Genomic DNA, 20,245 nt, shown 5'->3' with positions numbered 1-20,245 from the left:
ACTAACTAAACATCCAGGTTTCTAAAGCTCACATTATTACAGAGGGAAAAAGAAGGCAGCTGCTGACAGGATCACTAAGAGCAACAAATACCAGGAAAATCTCAAAACTCTGACCACTTTTTTCTTAACCAGAATTCTGCCAGTGATTTCTCCACAGCTTTGGAAACTTGTTTTCACCTCTACCCTTTTCCAAAAGAGAATTCTACACCAGGGGGAAAAAAAAATTAAGACCTCAAACCATGTTACAAATTGCTCATTTAAAGAACAGGAATTAAGGATGTGGGGGGCTTTTCTTCCTTAAAAGCTCATCACTCTGTAGAAAGAATCCGAACCCTGTCCTGATTCTTCCTGAGCAGTGGAGCAGTTTTTGGTTTTGTGTTAGTTAATTTTAATTAAAAAAAAAAAAAAAAAAAGGCACCATTCTTGAGAAGCTGTTGCTATGAGACTTCCTGGGCCTCAACAGATGGCCACAGAGCAGTTCTCAGCCCCAGCTCCGGGCTCTGAAGCCCTCCACTCAGGCATACCATTAACATTCCTGAAATACTTTCGGAGGCGAATGCGGGCCAGCCGCCTTCAGACTAGCTCACCCGCAGCTCCTGGCCTGGCCTCCCTGGCCATGGGGTCTGGGTTGAGATTTGTTATAAGTGAATGATCAGGCCTCTCTAGGAAAAGGCCACAGCACAGATGTTGCCTCCTCCTCAGATGAGGCTTTGGACAAACTTTACCAACACACCCCTGGGGTTTTGAGTCCTTCTGGTGAGCGGGGTGGGGGTGGGGCGCACGTGTGTGTGCAGACATACAAACACGTGCGCGCGCACACACACACACACACACATGCACATGCAATACCCAATTCATTTCATTGTCTGTAAGCCTCTGAGCCCTTCCTGTTACAGTGATCCAGTTGAGAGCAGCAGAGTTTTGGACTGAAGCCTTTTTAGTGCCCAGAGTTGCTGAGGAAGAGGTTTAAGAATTCCTGATTTCTCTTTTGACAGGAAGATGGAAAAGAAAGGAGAAAAGCAAGGCATGTCAGATTCTACTTTCTCACTAACTTCTTGATGCTGTTGGACAAATCATTCCACATCATCACTTCTCTCCCTCTTCCAGACTGGGATAATGATGCTGACCTACATGCACAGATAGAGGAATTGATGAACCATGAGTAAGAAACAACTGTGAAATCACTGCCTAAATATCAGGTTCACAGGACCAGTCTCCAGTGCTGCCAGGGAAAAGATAAGGGAGGAACTTGGAGACGGGCACATTGGGGTCTAACTGCAGGGACCACCACCCCTGGAGGGCTGGTCCGGATTGCTGACCATGGGGATTTGGTGGAAAAGGTCTACCGGCAGCTTTATCGGTCACTAAGGAGCTTCGGGACTTGGAAAAAAACAAGTGATTCTAAACAGCCATAGCTTTTCAAGGTGGGGCTCATTTAAATTCCATCCCCTGAGTTGTCTCTGCAAAACCAGGCCCAGAGTGTACAAGCAAAGTCCTACTTAAGTGTCTGACGCCAAAAGTCACTGGATCACTTGACAGGCCATCAGAGCAATCCTACCAGTTTCAGTTCACAGACGTGCATCTGTGCTTTTCTCCCCATGATATCAGATGATAGGTCACTGCCACCATCATTTGACGTTTGTTTTTTAATCCAATCTGTGCAACTAGAAGCAAAATGACTTGAGACTACTTAGGTTCCTGCCTTCTAAAATCACCCATTTGTTCTGACGTAAAACTTCCCTCCCTTCTCCAAAATACGAACATTAGGGTTGCTGGAAGCAATTAAAACCCAAAATAAAACAAAACATGCCTTTTAGAGGTGTGGCCTAACAAGGAGTGCCCACTTTTTCCTATTAACCAGGGACATTTTAATGAAGCTATCTATAGTGTGGAGATGAGGAAGCTGCTTCCTTTTCCATTTGTCTAGGGCTACGGAAGCACATCCAGCAAAGGGACATTTTGCCCAGTTGTTCAGCTTCTGAGCTCACAGCACCCCTACCCTCCATCCGCCAGTCAGAAAAGTCTGGGGCAAAGGCTGGAATCTGTCTTGAGGGAGGAGAAAAGAGAGGGAGAGGTAAGGGGAGGGCAGTGTCTGACGTGCACGGCTTCATTTGCATAGCTGACCCTTTCAAGCAGAGCCAATGGGGCACACGCTGTGCGTCTGGGAGGGCAAGGCTGGGTGCGCTCTATTGTGTCCCATTGTGTGCTACCCATGACACCAGGGGGACGGCCACCACGCCTGCCGCAGACGAGGGAGTCTGGCAGGCATTCCACAGTTCCAGAAAGGAGACACTGGGGAAAAAAATAAATATAAGATACTTATCCCCCTGTCTCAGTCTAACTCTAATGATACTGTTCTCGGGATGAAATGTGTGTGTGCGCACGTGTGTATTAGTTATTAACAACTGTGTTAAATTACACATTTGTGGGTCCCCTTGTACTCTGCAGATAGGTACGGGGTTTTCTACACTCAATATGAAATGTGCGGTTGTCGTGACTTTATTTCCTTTTTAACTAGAGATAGAGGTTTTTCAACTAGCTCCCTCTTCCTTTCTGTACCTTTTTAGGACACTGAGGTTTTTATGGATGGTGATTTTTTTTTTTTAAGATAGTGATTAGGGCTGAGATGGAATTTATCCCTTCATATATAACAATGACTTATCCTTAACCCAGGAAATCATCTTTGATTTACACACTCTCTAGGTTGTAATTCATAAGCAAAGGTAGAATTTTGAAATTTAAATCAATGCGAAACATTCAATATTTATTTAGCTTTCCAACATTCATTTCTCCTTTAACTCCCTCAACATTTATAAATTCACTTAGTATCTACCTACCAACGGATCTAATTTTTCAATTATCGCCAGCCATCTGTACTATTTGCACACACATTATATTTTAAATGATTTCTGTAGACTTGGGCAATGTCATTTCTGATGCTTCTATTCATCAGAGCAGTCATTTTTACTATTTATATTTAGTATTATTAATACATTGATCTTATTACAGGAAAATGTCTTTATAAACAAGAGTTAGTTCACAGCTGAGAAAGATGGAGATTTCCAACTGGCTATAAATAATGGAAGAAAAAACCATATTTCAGGATGCTTAACACAGATCGCGAGCATGTGATTTCTGAATGCTTATCCCTGTTTTTCACCACCTCTGTCTGTTCTATTACTGTTTACTACTTAAATAGAATCATTCAGAATTGGGGAACACCTTCCTACTATCTTTGGAATACCGTGGGAAAAGTAGTCTCAGTACGTCTTTGGATTTAGAAATGGACCTTAACCCATTTAGAGAAAGTTTTCATTAAAAAAAGAAAAATCGTTTCCTCCCTGTCACGACAAACAGGCAAGAGTGTAAGCATTGGTCTGAACCACTAGTCTTTCTACCAACCTTGGATTACTGAACCCTAGAATGAAAGTATGCTCACAGCAATCCAACAGGAGGTCCCCAAAGTATTCGTCAATCCACTTAAAAGTACATAAAATGAAATCAGAGTAGAGGTTAAGCTGAATCGGAATCATGGCTTAATATTCCTAAGAATCTCACTGTTGCTCAAGTAGGTGCTTCCATCTAGGATCTGACTTTCTCTGGAACGTAAGGGTGGAGAAAAGTGAGCCGAGCAGTACAGTCAAAACCCTGCTGCTGATTCCCCCTTGCTGAGCAAACCTTAAAAAGAAAAACTGCTTTCCCATCACAAGAGGAAAAAGTTAAAGATAGCTTTAAAAATAAGCAGTAATTAGAATTAGTAAATCCATGGTTGGAAGGAGCCTATGGCCCAGCATAGATATTTGTTGGCCTCGATGAAAAGTTTCTTTTCATCACTCGAGCTTCTCATCAAACAGGAAGGAGTGCACAGTGATTTGTCAAGTACCCCTCTCTCCATTCACATCTTTATCTCTGCCTTGGTGTCATTTTGCCGGCACATCTGACAGACGAATCACTTAGGAATTTCATCATAAAGGCCTAAACTGAAATAACTTCCTTGCCTCTCTTTAGTTTACCTTCCTGATACTGGCATTTTTGTCGAGGGATACATAGAAATCATGTTGAGAAATGCCTGGTTTCAAAAGGACTTACCTTAAGGAAGTCTAAGCCGGCATTTCCACTGACCTCAGCTATCTGTTGGACAACTCTGTCCAGCATGACACTGGGCCAAGCCGGCCGCCGAGGGGCCTCAGTGGCTTGGGGCAGGTGGCACAGAGGCACGATTCCGGCCCGGAAAGAATCCCCGGGAAGCAGCCCCGGAAGGCGAGGGCTAAGACACAGGTGTCAGACACCACCCAGGCACCTCCGCTCCGAGCCTGCAGTCAGACGGCTGCCCTGATTAGCCAAGTACAAAAGGCAGTTCAGATTACTGCCCTCCTCCCAACCAATCGCCGGCCGGCCGGCCTGACAGCAGCGGGCCCCCTGATGGAAGGGGAAGTACACGCGGCCAGAACCCGAGAGTGGCCGTGGGCACACAGCCCCGTGCGCTCTGCAGAAGCTGCTTGTCAGCCTGTTGCAAGCAGAGCTCGTGGCAACGGGTAAGCCCTTTCCTGACAAAGGTCGCTCTAGGGTCCTTTGACTCACAAAAACTCGATGCACCGTGATGACGGTTACATCGAAGCGAAGGACAACAGAATGAATGGCGCTGGCGGCTTCACTCATAGGGCTCCCCTGCCTGCTAGTCCTCCCTCCCCTTGCTGGTCCCCACTAGGGCTTCTGTACAGCTGAATAAGTTCAATTTTTAATTAGCTATGGTTTTTGCAAGCAACAGTTTCTCACAGGGACTAGGAGGAGGGGAGGGAGACTCAGAAAGGACAATCTTTCTACAGTCATTGTTTCCAGCGATCACGTTCAATATTATAACCACCCCCGCAGACACAGAAATTTATAAAAGTAGTGCTTGTAAAAAAAACAAAACAACAACAAGACACTGCATTTGAAAATTCAGCCCAGTGAAGTGCCACGCAGCTCACCTTTGCGCATGGAATCCTGACAGGTTTCCTGAACTGCGACTGTGTTAAAGGAATTTCACTTACAACTATCACCTGAGCCTCTGAAACGGCAGGCCTTTGCAGCTGTATGGAGAAGCAGTGCTTTCTTCAAGTTTTGGTATTTGCCCCAGACTGTAGGGGTCAGCTTAACAGTAACCACAGACACACACACACAGAGAAAAGCAATAGGGCACACAGAAAGAAAGCAATTCCAAGTGTGTCTCAATTTGTGGGTATGCGAATGCATTTTCATTAGTTTACGGCTGCCACGGTGGGAAAAAACAGATCACGGGATCCACGCATAATCTGTAAACCTCCTTGCTGTAGAAGCTTTAAAAGACTTCCAGATTAATTTTTTAAGATGTGGAAAGAAGGAAAGGGAGCACGTACACAGACACATACACACACACACTGCAAAATTCTGACATCACAGGGGGCATTATACTCTAAACACTGTAGTAATTTCCATTCCAGACACCAAGAAAGTCTGAAGCATCCTTGAGGATGTTAGTACATTTCAAAGGTGAAACTAATTGTATTTAGAGATTGTCCCTGTGTTGACTAGCAACGCTGTCTCTCCAGAATGCTCCCCTTGAATTCCAGAGCTATTTCTATGCCTATAATATGAAATCTAAGGAAACACGATTGAGGCAAGTGTGGGATAGGAACAGTGGTGGTCGGGGGGCGGGGGGGGCAGAGAACCCTCTTTCAAAAGAGGAACCTCCACTGGATCTTGCACCCTGGATGCATTCTGTCAGAAGTAGCCTTCTTTCCTTGAGGAAGGCAAAATTCTTGTCCCAGCTTTGTGTTTTCCTCTCCCACCCTATCGCCTTCCCACACACCACAACTGAGTTGCGTGTCCTACCATCACAGGCTACTCCCACCAAACCAGAGTTCAAGGGCAGCCGGGCCACAAAATCCATCTTGAATGTGTCAGATTTAACAACCTCCTGCCGCTGACCAGAAGCTCGTTTTCCACAGTGCACAGTGACAAATGGTTCTGCTTGATATCTGGTTATCACAACCAGCCATCTAGTATGGGAATGCCATTCCTTCAACCAGCAGGACATGACCACCGGTTTAAAGGGGCCAGGCGTCTACCCCCTCTTCATTTCACCAGTCATTTCCTAGTCCAGCCCTGTGCGATCTAAGCTCGCTTCATATCTACTCCCGTCCGAGCTCCCTATGACAACATCCTCAAGGGATTAGTGGCTCCAGGAACTATGTCACTGTGTATGTTCTCATGGGTGCTATGTTACATTAGAAGAAAAGATATCTTTATGTGGTTCTTCAGAGAAACTAAAATGGGCAGGCAAGTATAGAAAAAAAATTGTATTGGAGCAATCAAATCACCTGTCCTTTCACAAATTATGAGATGAATAAGTAAGTCATTGTTATGTTTACAAAGAGTGAATGCCTATGTAGTATTAGATTGAACCACATGAAATTGTCAATAGTTGACAATTTTTGGTCGACTACAATAGCAAGTTCATGTGATTCAACCTGTGGCTGAACTAGTTATCTACTACACAAATACTAATTAACTATGTGTTAATACGTAGTTCCTATGTTACATTCTCTAATCGCCACAGTTCTATAAGGTAAATACCATAATTATTGTTACAACTTTAGAGCTGAGGAAAGGGAGGCTTGGGGAGGCTGAGGAATGTGTTGAACACCTCACAGCTAGCAAGCATCGGAGGGGGGGATTCCCAAGCTGGCAATCTGACCCCAGAGCCCATGCTTTGAACCACTGCCCTCTACGAAGGATAATTTGAATTCTGACTTTGGCATTCACTAACTTTGTGACCCTGAGCTGATAACTAAATTTCTCCAAGCCTCAGTTTTCTCTCCTCTGAAATGGGACTGATAATAGAACCTATCTGATGTGAGGACAGAACATGATGACATAAGCAAAGCACTTAGCACAGTGCCCGGCCCAGGGGAAGACCTCAACTGTTACCTCATAGTGGTGGTATCGGCACAGTCGCTCTGCCACCTTCACCAGGACCTTGAGTGACATCCCACGGCGTGTCCCCATCACCCTTTGGTAGTGCAGTGGCCACGCATGGGCGGAAGGACAGTGAAGCCTGGGTACTTAAGTCTGGAAGCACTGCCCTTCAGAGTCAGCAACGGTTACTTTGGCGCATGGAAAGTTCTTCACAATGGAATGTGCAGCACCCCGCAACCCCTTCATGTGGAAGAGAGACTCTCCTCGCCACGCTGCCCCCCAAACCCTGCCCTCAGCCCCATCTTCTATTTTCTGCTCGCTCTACTTCAGATTTCTACTAAGAATCTGGAACACTTTCACCGACACCTTAGATTTCTCGTTTATTACCTCCTAGCTTCTTCGGCCATCAGCTGTAGACGGTTAGGCAATCCATGTTTGAAGTAGCACTGATGATCTAATCTGGAAGCAGAGCTGTGGAACCCACAGCGCTGGCCCAGGAGGTGGTGGGCCAGGCTTCCTTCTGATTCTGCCACTGACCTGCTAAGTGACTGTGAACGAGTCACTTATAGTCTCTGGGCTCAAGTCCTCACTAATCTAGAACATCACTAAGTTTCTTCCCAGTACTAATATCTGTGGTGAAGAGAAAAAAAAGAACATACTAGATGAGCTTTTGAAGAAATGTGGAGTTTTTCTTTTTCCTTTTCTCTAAAAGCTAGTAGCGCATCTACTCAGGCACATCCTGTTTCCTTCTGATTACCTTTTAAACACCCACAGGCAGGAGAGTTTTATTTTACTCTGTTGATAAACTGCAGCCCAAGATAGGTGGCCTTGATTTCAGAACACCAGACTTCCATGGTATTTGTCCTTAATGATTTGCACATGTCCTTGTAGGGTGCTTGTTTGTGGTTAGAGATGGGGGTCTATGGAGAGAAAGCCTCACTAAATAATGAAGAAAATGTGGTTCCCTTACTTACTTTCAATTTCTTTGTGTCTATGTCTGTGCATAACAGTTACACTGTTTTCCAGTAGTTGTAAGTTAGACATCCACTGTGTAAGGTAGACTTGGATGCCCGTAGAGCAGGGGTCCCCAACCCCCAGCCCGGTTCCTAACCGGGCCCCACAACAGGAGGTGAGTGGAGGGCAAGCAGCGAAGTCTGGCGCTCCTCATCGCTCCCCCTCGCCCACATTAGTGCCTGAACCATCCTGCCCATTACCACCACCCTGGTCCGTGGAAAAACTGTCTTCCACAAAACCAGTCTCTGGTGCCAAAAAGGTTGGGGACCGCTGCTTTAGGGCACTTACTTGCCTGTATTTTTATGGCACACTCCAGAAGCTCGAAGTACTTTCACAGAGTATGTTTTTTAAAATTAAAAGTTTGTCCTCAATATCCTGTGATAATCCATAATGGAAAAGAATATTAAAAAAGAATGTATACAGACTTCTCTGGTGGCGCAGCGGTTAAGAATCCACCTGCCAATGCAGGGGACACGGGTTTGAGCCCTGGTCCGGGAAGATCCCACATGCAGCAGAGCAACTAAGCCCGTGTGCCACAACTACTGAGCCTCTGCTCTAGAGCCCACGAGCCACAACTACTGAGCCCATGAGCCACAACTACTGAGCCTGCGAGCCACAACTACTGTGCCCAAGTGCCACAACTACTGAAGCCCACGTGCCTGGAGCCTGTGCTCCACAACAAGAGAAGCCACCGCAATGAGACGCCTGTGCACCGCAACAAAGAGTAGCCCCCGCTCGCCGCAACTAGAGAAAGCTCGCGCGCAGCAATGAAGACTCAATGCAGCCAAAAATAGATAAATTTATATTAAAAAAAAGACTGTATACATACGTATAACCGAATCACTTTTCTGTACAGCAGAAATTAACACAACATTGTAAATCAACTACACTTCAATAAAAATAAATAAATAAATAATATAGGCACTTCCCATATCCCCCCCACAAAAAAGTTTGTCCTCAATACTCCCAGGAGCAACTAAAAGAATTTTATGAATGGAGGAGATGAAACAGCCTCTTGGCCTCTGATCTACTTTCTTTCCATAGAGCACTCACCACCTTCTAACATACTGGATAATTTACATATGTATTACGTTCGTTATTCATTTCCTCTCCTCACAAGGATGTCGACTCCAAGAGGACAGAGATGTTTCAGACTATGGCTGAGTCCCAAGCACCTAGAGCAATGACTGGCCATATATTAGATGCTCAATAAATAAATTAAACTTTATAAAATCATGTAAATGATTCAGGTAGAACTGTACCCTACACATCTCACTTTTAGAAATCATACTATGTCATCAAAAATAAGAGGTATTGTACAAAAGATCACACTGGCAAGGATAGTGATAATGACCGAGGTGATGATAAACAAACATGTGGGTTCAGTAGTTTAGCCCAACTCTGCAAATTCCCACATAGAGGTTCCAGGCTGAAAGAAAACTGGGCAGTGAGCCTAGAGAAAAACAATAAGCTCAGGTTCTCTTTCCTAGTCCATTTTCCTTCAATTTCATGGGAAATTGTATTTGGTAGAGAACTCCAAGTGTGTCTAAAGGAGTCAGAGACTTGAGGACACTCCAAGGAAAGTGGAGACAGAGCAGTTGAGCCATGCTCACTTTGTACTCAAGGGAACATTTTTTTAATCCCAGTCTGAGCACACGTTGACATCAAGGTTGATAAGTAATGCCTGTAGTCCTCTGAGGGTCATAAAAGATGTCAGTTAAGTCCAAAGTATTATTACACAATACCTTTCCTGTATAATCATTGCAGGACATAAAGCATCTATGATACACCTGAAAGCATGATATGTTCTCATTGCTAACATTGCCGATGACACTCACAGTTCTTCAGTTTAATTCTGCTCGTATTATGCCGTCCCTGACCACAGAGACCAACAGGCCTAAAGTAATCACATCACTCTTGTTCTTTTTCTCTCTTTACATTCTCTAATTCTTTGGGGAAACCAAGGGATTTCTTCAGAAGAATGTTAGTGGCCAGAAGATGGCAAATAAAGGCATGGGGTTCAGTCATCCCTTCAAAGTCCCAACATTCCCAGTGGGGAACCCCAAGTTACCATTTAGTGCTAAGAATAACAGGTAGAGGAATTACGTTTGGGTTCACCTTTTACCCTCGGGGATGAAAAAAAAAACTCTGGAGAAGGAGCATTGTGGAACACAAATTACAGCATCCTTAATGCCTCATTTCAATCTCTAGGAAAACTACATAGCTGATATAAAAAATGAGTAAGGTGTGACGGTAACAACAAATACCAGTTACATTTATAGACTTATATTTGTATTCAGTTTCTTAGCAGGTGCTTACTGTATCAGGGAGGATACCAAGTACTTTACATATTTTAACTCTTCCAACAGCTCAACTAGGGAGGTACTATTATTACACCTACTTCACAGGTGAAGAATCTCAGGCACAGAGAGATTAAAAACTTGCCTGAGATCACAAAATTAGCAAGTGGTGGTAACAGGATTTGAACCTGGGCAGTCAGATTTCAAAAAATACGCTTTTTTAAAAAAAATTAATTAATTTATTTTTGGCTGCGTCGGGTCTTAGTTGCAGGTGAGGGCCTCTCTCCAGTTGTGTGCAGGCTCAGTAGTTGCAGTCTGCGGGCTTAGTTGCCCCGAGGCATGTAGGATCTTAGTTCCCTGACCAGGGAGCCCACTGGACCACCAGGGAAGTTCCGCAAAGAATATGCCCTTAAACACTACTGTCCATGCCAGATCTGCTGTGACTTAGAAATGGGTTGTGTATGGCATGTACAATGTTGAGGTATTTTTCCAGCTGGCAGACTTTTCCTTAGGGAGAATATGCCACACAGCCCCCAGCCACATATCAGCTGAGTAGATCAGTTGAATGGCGCCAGCCAGCAGTAACGAGAGAGGTTGTCAAGCAATTAGCCTGATGATAATTTGGTATAATAAAACCTGCTTCAAATCATAATTTAAACGGACAGTGTGGAGAACATTCTTCCTTTTGCTTTCCTAACCCTCCATCTTGTCTACAGTTGAAAAAGGCAGTTTGAATCATAGTGGGGCTAGCAAACACACGTTCCTTGAAAAGAAATGTGACAGGAGACCCACACAGACAGGCAGTCAGCCCATTATGTGGAATTTTCACCCAGTCAGCAAACATTTCACGAGAGCTTTTGCTATGGTGGGCACTGGAGAGATCAAAGAGGGTAAGACACAGCGATTTCCTGCCCCAGTTTAGTGTTGGAAATGGCCAACCATCCCTCTACTGGAAAAGACTCAGTCTGGACAACTGGTTGGAGATGAAAAAAGATAACTGGGCAACTAGTGTTTGAGCTACCGGGCTGGGAAACTCAAATGCCAACTGGGCCAGGCAGGCAGGGTCATTGGGCAGAGTGGCAGGTGTCAGATCATAGGAAGCACCAGCGCCCCAAAGTAAACGGGAGGGGGTACACCTCACCTGATGTGGGTATACCCGGCTCCAACCCACTGCTGTCATATCGTCTGATTTTTCCAGAAGCCAGATTCTTGTGTCAAACTCCCGCATTTTTAGTGAGGATTAAACAAATGTTTGCAGGCCAAATGCTTCTAGATCAAACAAATGTCTGCAGGCTAAATACTTGTGAGATGTAGTTTTCAAATTCTGTTTTAAAGTTCAATCAAAGAACTTTATCAAATTCACTGAGTCGACTAGCTTTAATAGTGGATTTGGTATATGTTGACCTTCAGATCCTTATGTACACCTAGTTTAGATCATTTTAAATTTTTTATCGACGTAACATACACAGAGTGTGTCAGGTGTGCTTATCTTATGTAAACAGCAAAAATGATATAGACTATTTCCAGCATCCTCGTGAAGCTTCTTCCAGACTTTTCCAGCCTATTCCAGACTCCCTGCCCTGACTTTTGACCTCCATCATCAATTAGCTTTGCCTGTTGTTGCCTAGTTCAAATCTTAATCGCAAGAAATTGATACCGGATGTAGTTGCTTCAGGTCTGAAAGAAATAAAACTGGGTTTAAGCAAATAAAGGTACAACCAAAAAAGAGTCCCGGTAAACCCAACACCACGATGGAGCCACACACTTAGCCCAGTGCTTTTCAAGTCCTGATGCTTCTGACTTACATGCACCTTTGCTTTCCGAAAACTATCATTTCCTGTGCGAATAATATAGGCCAACTAGGTACTTGTCACTCTGCATAGAGTATCTCATTCAAGCATCACAAAACCTCTCTGAGATACAAATTTAGATAAAATGTATTCCAACCGTACAGCTAAAGAAAACCTGACCGTGGTAGGTATGCAGCTGGATCCACACAGCCAATTTGTACAACCTTTAGGTTCAAAAAAGGGCTATTACAAAGCCCAGGTATTTTTCTACTGGACCACACGGCCTACCCATAAAATTACCAAATGGTGTGTTTTCTTAACTCTTCCACAAGAATATGATAAATTTCAGTTCTTAACCAGGAACATAATGAACCTTACTGGATTTAGCATCTGACTAGGAGTTCATGCTTCACTTTATAAGGATTGGTGGTGGTGGTTTGAAAGCTGACCTTTATTATCTAGGTACTTTTATTTTTTAAACAACTTAATGAGAATATATATATATATGTATATATATATAAATTTATACACACATATATATAAATATATCTGGGAGGGAGGGAGACGCAAGAGGGAAGAGATATGGGAACATATGTATATGTATAACTGATTCACTTTGTTATAAAGCAGAAACCAGCACACCATTGTAAAGCAATTATATTCCAATAAAGATGCAAAAAAATTTTTAAAGTATATATATATGAATCACTTTGTTGTACACCTGAAACTAACATAACATTGTAATTCAACTATATTAAAAAAAGACACACAATTGTCTGACACATAAAAAGAGTCAATAAATGTTAGTTATCATGATTGATGATGATGATGAGACGTGTAAAACAAACCTGATTACGAGGCCCAACAAATTAACTTCCCAGGATATTGAAACAATTTGAAGATATGATGCTGGAACCATTCTGGGTGAACAATAGTCAAGAAATAGTGGAAAATATGAGAGTCTGAAAAACATCATGATTTTTTTTAAAGTGGAGGAGTAGATGGCAATAGATTCTAGAAACAGTGGACAGGTGGATTTCGTATAGACCTCTAGGGAAAAAAGAATCTGTAGGAGATTCATTTGATGGTTCATGAACACCCAGAAAGTCATCTGTGCTCACTAGAAGCCACCTTGGGCTTGCTGAGAGCAAGTCATGTTAACATCTCATTTAAGAAAAAAAAAAATGGGGCTTCCCTGGTGGCGCAGTGGTTGAGAGTCCGCCTGCCGATGCAGGGGACACGGGTTCGTGCCCCAGTCCGGGAAGATCCCACATGCCACGGAGCGGCTGGGCCCGTGTGCCATGGCCGCTGAGCCTGCGCGTCCGGAGCCTGTGCTCCGCAATGGGAGAGGCCACAACAGTGAGAGGCCCGCGTACCGCAAAAAAAAAAAAAAAAAAATGACATTATACTTTCATAATCGGTCCTTCCTTTGTGCTGCTGTATTACTCACAAATTTGATAAACAAATCTTCCTCTGTCAAAATAAAATAACTTAATGAACACAATGGTAATATATAAACTTATAAATATATAAATAAATATATATATTTAGCATAGGTCTTATCTATCTTTATTTACCTAAACTAATTTCCTGGGGCTTATGAGAACATTGTGTTGTATGAATATGTTTCTGAGACAGGAGGCAGATTTGGATGTTTCAAGACTTTTCTCTCTCCCAGGAAATTTGTGTAGCACGAAGATGGGATTAGAACAGCGGTGGCTACAAAATTTGCTCTAAGAGGGGCTCCCTGGTGGCAAGGGGATAGGGCAGGAGTTACAGGGCACTTGTCTTGAAGCTGTGCTCCGCCTAGTAAGTTCACTGTTTTCACTTAGACCAGAGCCATTTTCTAAAGATGCCTTCGTTCATTCTTTAACAAGATTGAGAAAACAACAATTGTTTATAGCAAAGAATATTATTTTATTGGGTGGGCAACTAACGCATATTATTGGGAGGTGGAGAGAGGAATTAAAAGCCCCACTGTCTGCCAATACCACCCCCGTGTTGCTGCCTCTAGGGAAGATGGGCTCATTCAATACCTGGTGCCAAATGACAATAAAGGGAGCTAGATGGTCGACGATTCAAATCAAGAGACAGAGCTCTCCCGGTGGCTCATCCTTTCAACAAATGGGGAGACGCTTACCAATACTTCTCATGTAGAATGATATAAGCCACTAGGAGTTCATTCATGCCCAAAGCTTTTTAGTCTGATATAGGCAAACATTCCAAGTACATATATTACCTTTTACCTCAATGGCCACAGTGAGACCACCTATCGTATTTGAATTCTAGAGTCAGAGCTATTCAATCAGCTTCTTCTACTTCAGGTAGCTCAGAAACTCAACTAACATCTGGTGAAATACCCAAATTTATGAGGAGCACCAATTTCAAAATTTAGATCTGAACTCTAATGCCCAGGATCGCGGTCCATGGATAACCAGCCGAGTTAGGTATGCGACCTTTCCTCAAACCCATACCTGTTGCTTAAGAACTTAAGCCATTTTTAACTCACAACTTTAATCTTTGCTTTGGTCACCAAATTTGTTTTCTAATTTTATTTAAAAAATTTTTTAATCAACCAACACCACCAACCATGTCCAGAACTCCTTTCACCTTACAAAACTGAAACTGCACCCATAAAACAGTAACTCCCCGCCCCCCTCCCCCAGGCCCTGGCAACCACCATTCTACTTTTCTTATCTCTGAGTCTGACTACTCTAGGTAACTCATCTAAATGGAATCATACAGTAATTGTCTTTTTAAAAAATTAATTAATTAATTAATTTTTGGCTGCGTTGGATCTTTGTTGCTCTGCGCGGGCTTTCTCTAGTTGCGGTGAGGAGGGGCTACTCTTCGTTGAGGTGTGCGGGCTTCTCATTGCGGTGGCTTCTCCTGTTGCAGAGCGTGGGATTTAGGTGTGCGGGCTTCAGTAGTTGTGGCTCATGGGCTCAGTAGTTGTGGCTTGCGAGGTCTAGAGCACAGCCTCAGTAGTTGTGGCGCACGGCTTAGTTGCCCCGCGGCATGTGGGATCTTCCCTGACCAGGGCTCAGAACCCGTGTCCCCTGCATTGGCAGGCGGATTCTTAACCACTGTGCCACCAGGGGAGCCCAGTATCTGTCTTTTTGTAACTGGCTTATTTCACCTAGCATAACATCCTCAAGACTCCTCAGTGCTGCAGCATGTGTCAGAATTTCCTTCCTTTTGCAAATTCCTTTTCTTAACCATAAAATGTTTCAAGTTTATATAGCACATTAATCAATCAACTAGATTGAGGGGCAGTATTTGGTCTGTTTCATAAGACTTTAGGGCTTGGAAACCATAAGAGAGGGAATGAGATAATCTGCTGAAATCTTTAAAGCTGTGGTTCTTTAGGGTGCATCAGAACCACCTGGAAAGCTTGATAAACCGTCAATTGCTCAGCCAAAACCCTAGGGTTTCTGATACAGTAGGTCTAGAGGAAGGCCCCAGAATCTGCATTTCATGGGAGGGCCTGGTCAGTGAACACACTTTTGAGAACCGCTGTGATCCACTCAGGGTTAAGCCTTGAGGATTTCAATTACCAAAGATTTCCTATAGTACAAAGTAGTTGAGTAATAATATATATACATGTCACATCACCTTAATCCAGTCGTCTGTTGATGGGCACCGGTGTTGCTTCCACGTCTTGGCTATCGTAAACAGTGCCATTATAAACACTGGGGTGCGTGTATCTTTTAGAATTAGTGTTTTCCCACCTAAGACAGGAGACTTGCAGTTACAGAAGAAGGGAAGCATAGAGCAGAGTAAGAAATAACGAGAAAGTCCAGTCCTTGCCATTCCAGGGTATTGTGGGAATGATGGAGAGACTGGTGGCAAGTCACACTGTCAGAACCAAGTTCTGGTTTCACCTGTCTGGCCTCAGGGAGAACAGGGCAAGCATGCAAGGAAAGTGAGGGGAATGTCCAGGGTGTCAGCGAATCTTGGCTCCATTGTTCTGCTGGAGACTCCAGGAGGTCACTGTGAGGAGGGCCTGGCTCAGCTCCATTTAGATAGACGTCGGATGCCAACCAGTACACGTGGAATGGGGCAGCTATGATGGCTGAGATGATCCTGGGGTGGACCCCTGGATCAGGGGTTGTTGGGATGGAGAACTTGGTAGGCGCTAAGGTGTCTGAAGCTAATGGGAGCTGAGCAAGGGCCGAGTCTGCCAGTGGGAGGTTGCCAGGGATCCCCAGGGGCACTGCCCAGGCCAACGCTGACCATGGAGGCACTAGCTGCAGAATTCAGTGGTAGAGGCCAGCAGTGACAAGGAAGACCAAGGCAGAGCCTAGGGACCAGGGGAAAGTGCGTCCAAAGACCTGTACTCACCACTGCCCAACCCCCCTCCCACAGTATTTTGGCAAAGCAGTTGGACAGTGAAGACAGAAGATTACATCTGAGAGAGGGTGCATTTTATGTTAGAGACTGAGTATTACCTCAATGGACTGACTATTCAAACGATTAGACCAGGCTAGCTCTTTACTTGGCTAGGACTGAAATGTATTGTTTTGTTTCCTTGCTAACCAGCAAGTGTGAGTTTGTGAGGAAGACCAGATTAAGTCTTGGCAGAATAAAAGGGAACATTCGTGCACAGTTGGTGGGAATGTAATTTGGTGCAGTCACTATGGAGAACAGTATGGAGGTTCCTTAAAAAAACTAAAAACAGAACTACCATAGGATCCGGCAATCCCACTCCTGGGTATATGTTTGGAAAAAATGAAAACACTAATTCAAAAAGATACACGTACCCCAATGTTCATAGCAGCACTATTTACAATAGCCAAGACATGGAAACATGGAAGCAACCCAAGTGCCTATCAACAGATGACTGGATTAAGATGATGTGACATTATATATATATATATATATATATATATATATATACTCAGCAACAAAAAATAATGAAATTTTGCCATTTGCAGCAATGTGGAGGGACCTAGAGAATATCGTGCTTAGTGAAGTAAGTCAGACAGAGAAAGACAAATACCATATGATATCATTTATATGTGGAATCTAAAAAATAGTACAAATGAATGCAAATACAAAACAGAAACAGACTCAGAGACACAGAAAACGAATCTGTGGTTACCAAAGGGGAGAAGGAGGGGGGAACGGACAGATTAGGAGTATGGGATCGACAGATACAAACTACTATATATAAAATAGATAAGTAACCAAGATTCATTGTACAGCACAGGGAATTATACCCATCGTCTTGTAATAACCTCTAATGGAATATAATCTGCAAAAATACTGAATCACTCTGCTGTACACCTGAAACTAGCACCACACTGTAAATCAACTATACTTCAATTAAAATTAAAAAAGTTTAGATAAAGAACCTGCATTTTTTTTTTTTTTCCTGTATCTAAGCTGTCATGTGACTAGGGTTGTTAGATAAAATCCGGGACACACTTTCACTAAAAAATTATTTGCCAAATTCAAATATAACTCAGCATCCTGTTTTCTGATGTGCTAAATCTGGTAACCCTACGTGGGACCTACTATTGCACGGGTACACGTGGCGATAAAGTTATTAGTGTCCCTGCACTGCACTGCCCACTTCAGCCCACAAATCTCAGTCACTAACAGTCTCGTTACTGTGCCAACTCAGGGCAACTGATAGAGCTAAACCCCAATCTGCACATGCTGGGTTTCAAGCGTGTGTTAATATTTCAGAAACCAGTAGCAGAGAAAAATTAGTTCAGGTTAAAACCTGTCCTGCAGACAATGCTCCAAAGGGGCAAATCCATACCTGAAACATACCTACGACTTTCTTTACACTACGTTCAAAAGTGGATGTTCACATTCAAATGATCACAATACACCTTTTGGATGATTTCCAAAATTGTAAAACGAGCATTTTAATTATACTGTCAAGATAGCTGATGTATCTTCTAACCCTTATCCCCAGGGTCCCCCATCCCCGGCCACTAAGGCTCCCTGCTGACTGCACCAGGAGGAGTCCTCCGGGGGTCTGTGTCAGCCACACTGGCTGAATGACCAAAGTCAGCCTTTTGAGGCTGAGGTCACCTTCTGTCCATGACTTGAAGGCTTCTAATGACAAGACCCCCCTATCCACAGATAGGTCCAATTTGTCACAGAGATAGCACCACTGGGAACACATTCTTTAATGGTAAGATACTGATAACCTGCAAAATCACTTTAAAAAATATGAATAATAGCTTTATTACTGCCATTTTATATTAGTGTAAGATTGTATTGTTCTCAAAGGACTTCAACTATCGTTGCCCATGTCTTTGGAGCTTTGCAAGTCATCCTCCAGCAAGGTTCTGAGGGATCAGGAAATGGAAAGGTGAGTTTGAATGAGGAACCAGGAAAGAGGCAGGTGTGGAGGAACAATTCCTGGGAAAGGAGAGATTTGAGAGAGATGGGGTAGGGTGTGCAGAGAGCGCTGAGAGGTACTGAGATGCGGAGAAGCCAGGGGGCTTCATTCGGGTGCTGGCCAGAACAGACCGCCAACGCAAACTGCATCTTCTTCAGGAGTTGGATTAGTCCATCCTGCCATGGACAAAGGGTCTTCTAGGGCTTTGGGTGAGTACTCATAAGTCTAGGACTTAAATTCAACATCATTTATCGAGCATCTACTATTTGGGAGAGAGGTGATAAAATCTCAAACATTCTCTTATAAAACAATGGATGTTCCAGCATCTCAATATTAATCACGTATTTCAACCATTTAAAAATTCTAGAACAGACTGTGATTGGAATCAAGTTGTGGGGCTCTTTTGTCTTGTTTGGGGGAGAATAGAAAATGATGAGCCTGTATTCATATCTTAATAACCATAAAACCCTCTGTCACTTCTCCTTTCTTGCTACACTGTTTCTCCTATTTCTATTTTTATTGGCATGTAGACTCGCTCCCATCAAATGAGTCAGACAAGATGGGAGGGTTAATTTATTTACGGGAATGTGGACAACGCTGCTGGAAAAACAAAAGGCACCAGTGAGCACTACCTTTAAAGCAAAACAAATGAAAGCACTGATGGAACCCGACTGTGTTGCCCAGGGGCTGAAGAACCCACACTGGTTTGAGCAACCACACCAGCTCATCTGACTCAAAAGCCTGGGCTTTTTTTGTGTAAGATAGATCGGAGTTCAAATCCACCCTTAATAGATGTGTCCCCTTGGCCAGGCTACCCTATTAAAAAGTCTGTTTCCTCATCTGTAAAATAGAGTAATAATAATACCTATTTCATGGAGTTGTTGTAAGAATTAAATGAGATAATGAAATGCTTAGAACACCCAAAGCTAAGAGGTGAGAGCTTACAAGAATCATTTCTTTAGTGCTGGCAAGCTAACTCGTAAATCAAAATTGATTCCTAGAGATAACACTCTGCATTTGATGCAAATTAATCCACTTCTTCAGAACCTAATACTACGAATCTTATGAAGGCCCAGTGGGCCAGTTCAATCACGTCACATATATTCAATGTCAAGTGCCCCCATTCTTTTATCCCATGTCCTTAATTTTAGAATGTTAATCCCAAGAAATTTTCATCCTCTTGATAATACCAGTCATGTCATCTGCATTTATGGGACAGGTTAGGGGTGCCATGAATTATTGTACAAGAAGAGAAGACCTCTCATTACCGCAGAGCTGTTCCAAAAAAAAAATCAAAGACGAGCTTTTTCTGAACATTCTACTGAAAGGTCTCGAAGTTACGTTTGCAACTATATGATGCTTTGTAAACCCACAAGTGTGCAAAGAGGAAAAATGCAAGACAGATTAAACGAAACAAAACACTGTGGGTCTTACATTCCTGAACGTGAGCTTGTTTTTCTGTTCCTTAGGATCTCGTGGAATGACTGGGAATTTCTGACCTCTGCCCCTGACTTTGAGACAGTGATGGAAAGAGGATGAGGAATCATGAAGCGAAGGTTGAAAGGGCCCTGAATCCAAACACCGCTGGCCTCGTGGGGATGCTGCCCTCACTAAGAATTCCCACAGACCAAGGAGGGCCCTCAGGCCTCACCAAGTCAGTATTCTTGTTATGAAGGTGTCAAATGTAAACCTGTGTAAACAGAGTGACACAGAGGCCATTCCTGCTTAGTGACCTGGATCAGAAAGGTCTATTTTTAGAAACTGCTGCAAGCCATCATGCCCTTGGAAAGAAGGCAGGCCACACACTACTGCTGTTTTTGAACATTTCTGTGCATCGGGGT

At 43.4% G+C, this 20,245-nt stretch overlaps 1 protein-coding gene across 5 annotated transcripts in view; it reads right to left on the bottom strand.

Annotated features, from left to right (window-relative positions):
* Positions 1–20,245, bottom strand: part of SHROOM3 (shroom family member 3) — a 311,495-nt gene that overhangs the window by 161,610 nt on the left and 129,640 nt on the right. The window contains exon 1 of one of the 5 annotated variants that reach the window (XM_032632343.1): positions 4,090–4,245. The exons of the other annotated variants lie outside the window; for them this stretch is intronic. The gene's annotated coding sequence lies outside the window, so the exon portion shown is untranslated. Of the gene's footprint in view, positions 1–4,089; positions 4,246–20,245 lie in introns of those variants that run through there. 5 annotated transcript variants of the gene reach the window in all.

This window comes from Phocoena sinus, chromosome 5 (genome assembly GCF_008692025.1).
Source record: "Phocoena sinus isolate mPhoSin1 chromosome 5, mPhoSin1.pri, whole genome shotgun sequence".
Taxonomy (NCBI): domain Eukaryota; kingdom Metazoa; phylum Chordata; class Mammalia; order Artiodactyla; family Phocoenidae; genus Phocoena; species Phocoena sinus.
This window is presented reverse-complemented; position numbering and strand designations above follow the sequence as displayed.